The sequence below is a fragment of the Ovis canadensis genome, chromosome 7, assembly GCF_042477335.2.
Source record: "Ovis canadensis isolate MfBH-ARS-UI-01 breed Bighorn chromosome 7, ARS-UI_OviCan_v2, whole genome shotgun sequence".
In the NCBI taxonomy this organism is placed as follows: Eukaryota; Metazoa; Chordata; class Mammalia; order Artiodactyla; family Bovidae; genus Ovis; species Ovis canadensis.
In genome coordinates this window covers 84167045-84175945 of record NC_091251.1, presented here as the reverse complement: position 1 = coordinate 84175945, position 8901 = coordinate 84167045, and the positions used below count along the sequence as shown (strand labels likewise).

The following is an 8901-nucleotide window of genomic DNA, read 5'->3' as shown; positions in this document are numbered from 1 at the left end:
TTCTAAAACCTAAAAATGGTAGCAGATCCAAACTATTATACATAGAATAAATAAACAAGGTCCTACTGTGTAGCACAGGGAACTATATTCAATATCCTGTGATAAATCATAATGGAAAAGAATACAAAAAGACTATATATATATGCATAATTGAACCACTTTGCTGTACAACATAACTTAACACAGTATTGTAACTCAATTACACTTCAATTAAAAAATAAAATAAAAACCCTGGAACAAAGAATAATAATTAAGAATTTTCATTTTAATTCACTAACCCACATCACAAATTGAAGACTGTCATTTAAAAAATAGTTTATGTTAACCCTTAATGCTGACACTTTATGTTTTCTCTTATAATGATTAACTGGGGTTAAAATATTTTGCATCATTGCTTTGCATCACAGCTCCAGAGAACATGAAAGAGGAAGGTTAGCTTCCCTTTTCTCCTACTGTGGTGCCTGCTTCCTGTTTTAGAAAAAAAAGTGTGAACTGTCACTTTCTCTAGAAAATCATTTTTCCGTATATTTTAGAGTAGGGCGGTATGTGAAATTTGTGGGGGCTGAAAGATGGCCTCTATGGTGATATTTTCTACATGCACTGTAGAAAACAATGAAACAGCATTTGTATAATGAACATAACTTATCTACTTATTACAGTACATTTAAAGTTTTTTAAAAATCAGTTCAGTTCAGTTGCTCAGTTGTGTCTGACTCTTGTGACCCCATGAATCGCAGCACGCCAGGCCTCCTTGTCCATCACCAACCCCCAGAGTTCACTCAGACTCACGTCCATCGAGTCCGTGATGCCATCCAGCCATCTCATCCTGGGTCATCCCCTTCTCCTTCTGCCCCCAATCCCACCCAGCATCAGAGTCTTTTCCAATGAGTCAACTCTTTGCATGAGGTAGCCAAAGTACTGGAGCTTCACCTTTAGCATCATTCCTTCCAAAGAAATCCCAGGGTTGATCTCCTTCAGAATGGACTGGTTGGATCTCCTTGCAGTCCAAGGGACTCTCAAGAGTCTTCTCCAACACCATAGTTCAAAAGCATCAATTCTTCGGCACTCAGCCTTCTTCACAGTCCAACTCTCACATCCATACATGACCACAGGAAAAACCATAGCCTTGACTAGATGGACCTTAGTTGGCAAAGTAATGTCTCTGCTTTTGAATATGCTGTCTAAGTTGGTCATAACTTTTCTTCCAAGGAGCAAGCATCTTTTAATTTTTTTTTAAAATCAACATATGTAAAGAGAACAATCCTGACATCCCATGGGAGGCTAACAGACACAAATGAAATTATTTATGTGAAAGTGTTTCTGCTGCTGTTATTTAGTTGCTTAAATCAGGTTCAACTCTTTTGAGACCCTGTGGTCTCAACCCTGCCAGGCTCCTCAATCCATAAGATTTCCCAGGCAAGAACACTAGAGTGGATTGCCATTTCCTTCTCCAGGGGATTGAACCCAAGTTTCCTGTGTATCCTGCTTGGCAGGTGGATTCTTTACCATTGAGCCACCTGGCAAGAGTTTGGCAAGCTCTAGAAGTCTGTATAAGTACAAGATCTTTTTAATCTTACCAGAACTTGATTATACCCTGGCATCTGCAGAATCTCCTCAAAGACAGAATTTCTTCTTTCCCACATCAAGGGGTTGGAATGAGGGAACAGATCAACAAAGAGCCTTGCTGTTCATTCTCCCCCAGTATGATCACTTACATGGACAGAAAAATTAGGAAAATGCCTTTTCCCTTGTTAAATCTGTAAGAATTGGTCAGGTTTTCACTCTTTTAACTGAGAAAAAAAAATCTACTCAAGACTGGCTCATATGAAGTACAGCCTGTGTGGGACTCTGTCCTGTGTCCCTGACACACCCCAAGTGAAGGGAAAGGGTGGATATTGCTTCCCAATGCTCCTAAGGGCATGTCAATTAAAGCGCTGATGCTTCATGCCCCACAAGTAAAGCATGACTCAGCAAGGTTAGTCATGCCATTGGACCTCTGGAGCATCAGAACACATCTGGTCACATGACCTTGGAGCTCAAGGGCACCAAACCAGACTCATTTAGCGGAACTGCTCACTCAAGTCAGTCCTGTTACTGAACGACCATGGGATAGGGCAGATCAAGGGTAGCACAGACCACTGTGGATTCTTGACAGGAAGTTTTTCTATCATGTTACCTTGAGTCTAACCTAAGCGTGTGCCAATCACTTCTAAAGAGGGGGAAGAGACAAACCTCCTTAAAGATTCTGATTCGTGTCTTCCATTTGAAGAGAACTTTTGGTCTGTTCATATTTGTGGCTTTTCTTTGTTCCATTAAAGACTTAGGCATCACACACATGAATGAGCTCAAAGTATTTTAAAGGGAAAAAAGCTCCAGATCTCACCTTCAACCAGCTATGCCCCACCTCATCATTTTTTTCATAGTACCCACACGTAACTTAGGTCTCTCTGAGCATCCTGTTTTTCTGAAAGTGTAAGCGTTGCGTGTTTAATTTGCTTGCCGTGTCATTCTGAAATCTTTAATGCATATGGTTCAGACATCTTGTTCACTCTTTGTTTGATTAATGCAATGCGAGTTTGCTGCTGCTGCTGCTGCTGCTGCTAAGTCACGTCAGTCGTGTCCGACTGGGTGCAACCCCATAGAAGCAGCCCACCAGGCTCCCGTCCTTGGGATTCTTCAGGCAAGAACACTGGAGTGGGTTGCCATTTCCTTCTCCAATGCATGACAGTGAAAAGTGAAAGTCAAGTCTCTCAGTTATGTCCGACTCTTCGCAACCCCATGGACTGTAGCCTACCAGGCTCCTCCATCCATGGGATTTTCCAGGCAAGAGTACAGGAGTGGGTTGCCATTGCCTTCTCTGGCAATGCCAGCTTATTTACTGCAAAAAAAAAAAAAAAAAATCTACTTCTTTTTCTTCTGGAAGAGGAAAGTTAAATACCATACACATTTAAGGTATTCTGTGTTCCAGTCTAATACAGATGCTGCTGCTAAAGTATTATAATTTAACACACTGTCAGGTAATTCCACAATTCTGTTTACTTATTGGTTTTATTTTTATGTTTTTTTTAAATATGGTGTTTTGTTTAACTGCTACAAGTTAGAAAAACATCTTTAATGTCAATGATGTAGCTTCTTCACTGAGGAGTTTTAAAACTGGCCAATTCTAGAAGTGAAAAAAAACTAGCATATGTGGTTAGTTGTACTTTTTATGGCTCAGCTTTATGTTTCAGAGATGTTAGGGACTCCAAATAAAACAAACAAGCTTATCTGCAACTGGTCCAGCAATTCTGGTGTATAATTTTGTTTGTTGGTTTTGTGTCAGGGCTTCATAATCGGCATGATATTACTCATGCAGGGTCTAGTTTTGGATGTAGGAAAGGTGCTACTTGGTAATTTTTTTTCTTTTGCTTCTTGGAATTTTTGAATTCTGCTTAAAAATGACAAATGTCTGCTCCCTTGGGCTTTCGGTACCTATCAGACTCCACATTTACATTTTGGTTCTTTTTTTTTTTTTCCAGTAATCTTGATGGATGTTTTGGAATGTGCTCTGAAAAAATGCACACTAATATGTAGCAGAGACATTTACTTTTTTTCCAGCAGAAGCTCATCCTGTGACATGTTTAGGCATCAGAGGATGGTTGGTATGGTAGATAACATCTGAAACTCTATATATACCTTGATTTCTGATTCATTGGAAAATGTGGTCCTTGAAAAAGGGAGTGGGAACCCACATAGGCTTTTATGGATTCAAATTCCAATATCGGTGCCTTTGAAGTTGTTGTTAGGAAATCATTTGAGTAACAAGTCTAGTCATCACCATATCCTGATAACCCACCAGGCAGATAAATTACTTCCTGTAAATTATGACATAGAACCTCCACCCACTGAGATTCATTATATTACCCAGCTGTCTTTTAAGTAAATTTTCTCTCTGAAAATAGTTACAAGGAATCCAATGTAAAATATACTCACAAGTATTTACCTAAGTACAGAGATAGGTAGCATTTAAAAATGAGTCAACAGTCTTCTCACCCTTTAAATCTGCCAGTTACCAAAATTTTCTATGGCATCTTGATCCTTAAAGGAGCCCCAGGAAGTAACTTAATCCATTCCCAGACATCTGGACAGACAAGCTAATTTTATCTTATTCTTCAACAAATGTAGCCAAGGCTCCTCCTAGCCCTTACAGTTTTGCTTTATAAGTGGTTTTTTAAAATTTTTTCCTCTGTTGGTTGAATATACTTGTTTCCAAGTATTGAGTCAATGACTGGGCCCATTAAAAGGAGCAGAAAAGAGAAAGATTTGCCAGGACAAACTTAATATAATTGAATTTTAATTCAGACCACACAATATACAAGTAGGCATATTATTATGACATATGATGACAGGCATATTATTATGCAATGATTTAAGTGTGGCCCTAAAAATACTATTTTTAGTATTTTTACCTGGCTATTGCTGGCTATTGCTCCAGCCTGGCTATTGCTCCCTCTATACACCTGCTCAGAAATGGAGCTCCTACATCTCCTTTCTGACAGCTATGCATAGATTTCTGTTGAGGAGTAACCTGACATTCGATCCATGTCACAATGACCCAGATGGTGTGCATGTTTGAGAAATGGAAATATATAATAAATTTGTTCCTTCTTTGGTCCAGTGCGTTGGGCAGTATTATGGCTACAACATGACTGTGTGTGTGTCTTATCTCAAAGAGTTTCTTTTTTGTCAGCTTGAATACGTGCATGGCTTTTCAATGTCCAAATATAATTTAGTATTTTCTGACAATTATACTTTTTTAAAAAGTATCTCTTTTGTGTCCGTTATTTTCTGTAATTTCATTACTTGGTCATTCAGAAACTGTTTTAACCAGATATTCTATTTATTTTGGATATCCAATTTATTCAGTCTGATAATATTTGTTTGCTGTTGACATAAAAAAGCACAGCATTTTTACCCCAAATAGAATATATCTAATCTATTTCTCTCAGGGTTAAAACACTAAGCCCAGAGAAAACAAGTGAGCTCTTCAAGGTCAGCAGACACTAGAGTAGTTGAAGAGCTGAGTCTAGCACCTACAGCCTTCTGATTCCTAGCCCAGGAATTTTTTGGTGAGTGGGGAGGAATTTTTTTTTATCACTTTTTATTTATTTATTTTTAATGTTCAGTTTCCTTTAATGACCCCCATTCTCCCCAAAGGGCAGGTGCAGGCGGCTGGGCGATGGCAAGAGGTGTTCACTTAAAGATCTTGCCCTGATTGAAGGCTTTGCCCGCATGCTGGAAGGCTCCTTCCCAGCAAAAGTATTCTTGAACCAGCGTCTGGGTCTCCTCGCTGCCGGGATCCAGTTTCCGCCATGTGTATGACTCGTAGTCCACCTGCCAATCTGGACTCAGCGGAAAAGCAAGCTCCTGGCCTCAAAAGACCCAGACCCCAGAAATGGAGCTGCTATTGTTGGTTCCAAAGAGAATGACACTGGCAAAGGCATACTTCCTCAGTTTGTCCAATCGCTGGAACATTCCAGTGATGAGGTTGCAACTCATGAAGGTTTGGGTGAGCTCTTCAGGGAAGCGATACTCAGAGTACCACAGGGACCAGCCATCTTTATCAAAGTGATCTCAAAAGTACAGCAGGGCCACGGAGAGCGTATCCTTGTTGGAGTACTTGCGCTCAAATTCATCCAACACAAAGGTGCTCTTGGGCAGACGGCCAAAGGGATCCTTGGCCTTCGGCTTGGCAGCCAGCGCCTGCTCACATTCATCCAGCTCCTTAGGAGCCCGGGCAGCCGCCTTCTTCGCCTCTTTGCCCTCCTTCCTCTCCGCCTGGGGCTTCGGCTTCTCTTCTCGAGAACCTTTCTCCTTCCGTGGGGTGTCCTTTTTAGGCTGGCTCTCTGCAAACTTTTTAGCATCAAACTGGGCCATTTTCTCACAGTTTCACCTCTCCCAAGACAGCCCGGAACTGGGGCTGGTTAATGCAGGTGAGGAATCAGAGGTTGGTATTAGGGAAGGCCTGGCGGAAAGAAGGCTCCAGAACCTGTTTATAAAGCCACAACAGGGTGCAGACAACTGTGACGTCAGCCAGTGTCACGCGTTCGCCCACCAGAAAAGTTCTCGTCTTCAGGTGAGCATCCAGCAGCCCCAGAATCCGCCTCACCTCCTCCTTTGCATTCTCTCTGGCCTGCTTGTTGTGGTGCATGATGCCCAAAGTAGGGAACACCCAGGTGCTGGCTATTGGCACTATGTCGCTATCAGTGAAGCTCACCCACTGCACAACCTGCGCTGCTGCCTTGGGAGTACTTCCCCGCAGCTCCTCGTCGCTCACATAGTAGGCAATGGCATTGCTCTCCAACACACAGAATCCATCGTCACCCTCAAAGGCTGGAACCTTGCCAGCAGGAAATTTACGGAGAAGTTCGGGGCTGCGGTTGGTTTGGCCAAAATGGAAGTGGGGTGGTGCGGAGAGCAAGCGGACCTGAGCCCCACTGTACTGAGTGGCAATGAGGGCCTTGAAGGCCCTCCAGTTTTCAGGGTATGTGTACAGGGTCCCAGCCGCCATGGTGATTCCACAGAGAAAGGGCTTTATCACTTTTTAATATGTTTTGTCACATAGATTTTAAAAATCCTACAGATAATTTAATTGAGTGACTAGTTTCTCCTCTAATTATTCAGATTATATCAATTGTTCTTTAATGATTTAAAATTTTGTGCAAGTGGGATTTTCTTCTATGTGAAAGCAGGTACATCATTTCCCAACTCTCTCTTCTAGGAGCCACTAAACATGAGCAAAATATTTACCCTTAGATGGATATGGTGTTGCACCATTTAACTTGCTAGTGATCAGCCTGGGCCTGTACTTGGAATAGCTCTATTCATGTTTTATTTTCTCCTTCCAGAGAGTGCTGAGAATACAAAGCAACTCTCACCCATCTCCTTGCTTAAATCTCACTAGAAAGAATTTCAGTAAAAACATTAAAATATACAGTACTGAGGCATTCAAACTGTATCAGCAAGTAGGTAGAACACAACCTTCTAAACCATCGTCCACTGAAAGTATCCTTTTATTTGTGACACTAATTCATTTAAGAAAGACTTCCACCTAAATTAGCACCACATCTAAAAACAAACTAGCACATAAATCCAGAAACAACTAGGGAGAACAGTCAATTAAATCATCTAGATAATATAAATGGGAAAACACTTTCACAACTCTCTGCCTGATTTTTGCACTAGCCATGATGTCTTGATATTTCTTCCAAAGAGAATGTTTAAATTAAAGTTGTCCAAAAGCAGCTATTTTACTCGGGGTTGGGAGTATCACTGACTAGTGCATCTGGATTAATTTATATCTGTATTTACTAATGATGCTAAAGCTGAAACTCCAGTACTTTGGCCACCTCATGCGAAGAGTTGACTCATTGGAAAAGACTGATGCTGGGAGGGATTGGGGGCAGGAGGAGAAGGGGACGACCGAGGATGAGATGGCTGGATGGCATCACGGACTCGATGGACGTAAGTCTGAGTGAACTCTGGGAGTTGGTGATGGACAGGGAGGCCTGGCGTGCTGCGATTCATGGGGTCGCAAGAGTCGGACACGACTGAGCGACTGAACTGAACTGAACTGAATCATCTTAGAAAACAGAAGAGCTTTGGTGGGTTTGGATCCATGTTTAGAGAGTTCAGGTGCTAGCTGGATGGCCTAGAACTGTTTCCCAAACTTTAGTCATTTGCCAGTCCCCTTTATGATTTTTGCAACTTCCAACTATATACCCTTTATATGTTTCTTATGTAATATTTTCTTTTTCTTGAAGTTGAGTAAATTGAAAACTTAAATATGTCTATTTAAAAGGAAAATTGTATCACTCTTATAAACAGGAAACTATTTGCTCTAATATATAGCAAGCGTGAACGTAAATAAAATCCAACATTATTCTATTTTATACTGTCACTTCAGAAGACTGTGATCTTCCAATCTGTCATCCCTTTTGTTAAAAGTTAGAGTAACACATTTTGCATCAGAGGAGTATTAAACACAAACTTGCATTGAACTGAGATTTTCTTGAGGTTATTGGAAGAATTGAAAGAAACTTAGAAAAAGGCAAATCTGCTTCTGCAACATCCTGTCCCCCAGCATCATCCCAGCATCAAAGCGTGATGCTGGGGGTCTTCGAGCTGTCCTGCCAATGCACAGAGCTCACGTCTGCCTCTGCACCTTCACAATTGCTATTTATTCCCTTCCCCAGAAAGGACTTCCCCCAGAGTCTTACAGAGCTCTCTCTCCCACTGGTTTTTACTCAAGTCTGCTTTATCAGAGAGTTCTTCCCTGCCTGACTACAGGCAGTAAAATACAGGCATACTTCATTTTAGTGTGCTTTGCTTTATTGGGCTTCGTAGATATTGCCTTTTTACTTTTCTTACAAATTAAAGGTTTGCAGCAGCCCTGGGTCAGGCGAGTCTGTCAGCACCATTTTCCCAACAGCACATGCTCAGTTCATGTCTGTGTCACATTTTGTTAATTCTCGAAATAGTCTAAACTTTCCTATTATTATTATATTTGTTATGGTGATCTGCGATCAGTCACTATTATAACTGTTTAGGGACACCACAAATTGCGCCCATACAAGATGGTGAACTTAGTTGTTAAAGTGACAACAAAGGATTTAGAATATACTTATTCTATTTACTTTAGAATAAACATAGTTGGTAAAATAGAGGCAAGTTTTAAGAGGATTGACTCCAATTTTGGGGTAAAGTGCTATCAAATAACACTGCAGGCTACAGAGAAATCATTTATGAAAGGGAGAGACAATAGGTGTGACAAATTTCACTGTTGTCTTATTTTTTTGAGAGAGTATTTTTATTGAAGTATAGCTGATTTACAATGTTGTATTAATTTCTGCCATATAGTAA

General features: G+C 40.8%; 1 pseudogene; it reads right to left on the bottom strand.

Annotated features, from left to right (window-relative positions):
- Positions 1-5164: 5164 nt before the first annotated feature.
- LOC138444187 (elongation factor 1-gamma pseudogene) lies at positions 5165-6554 on the bottom strand (annotated as a pseudogene).
- Positions 6555-8901: the final 2347 nt, after the last annotated feature.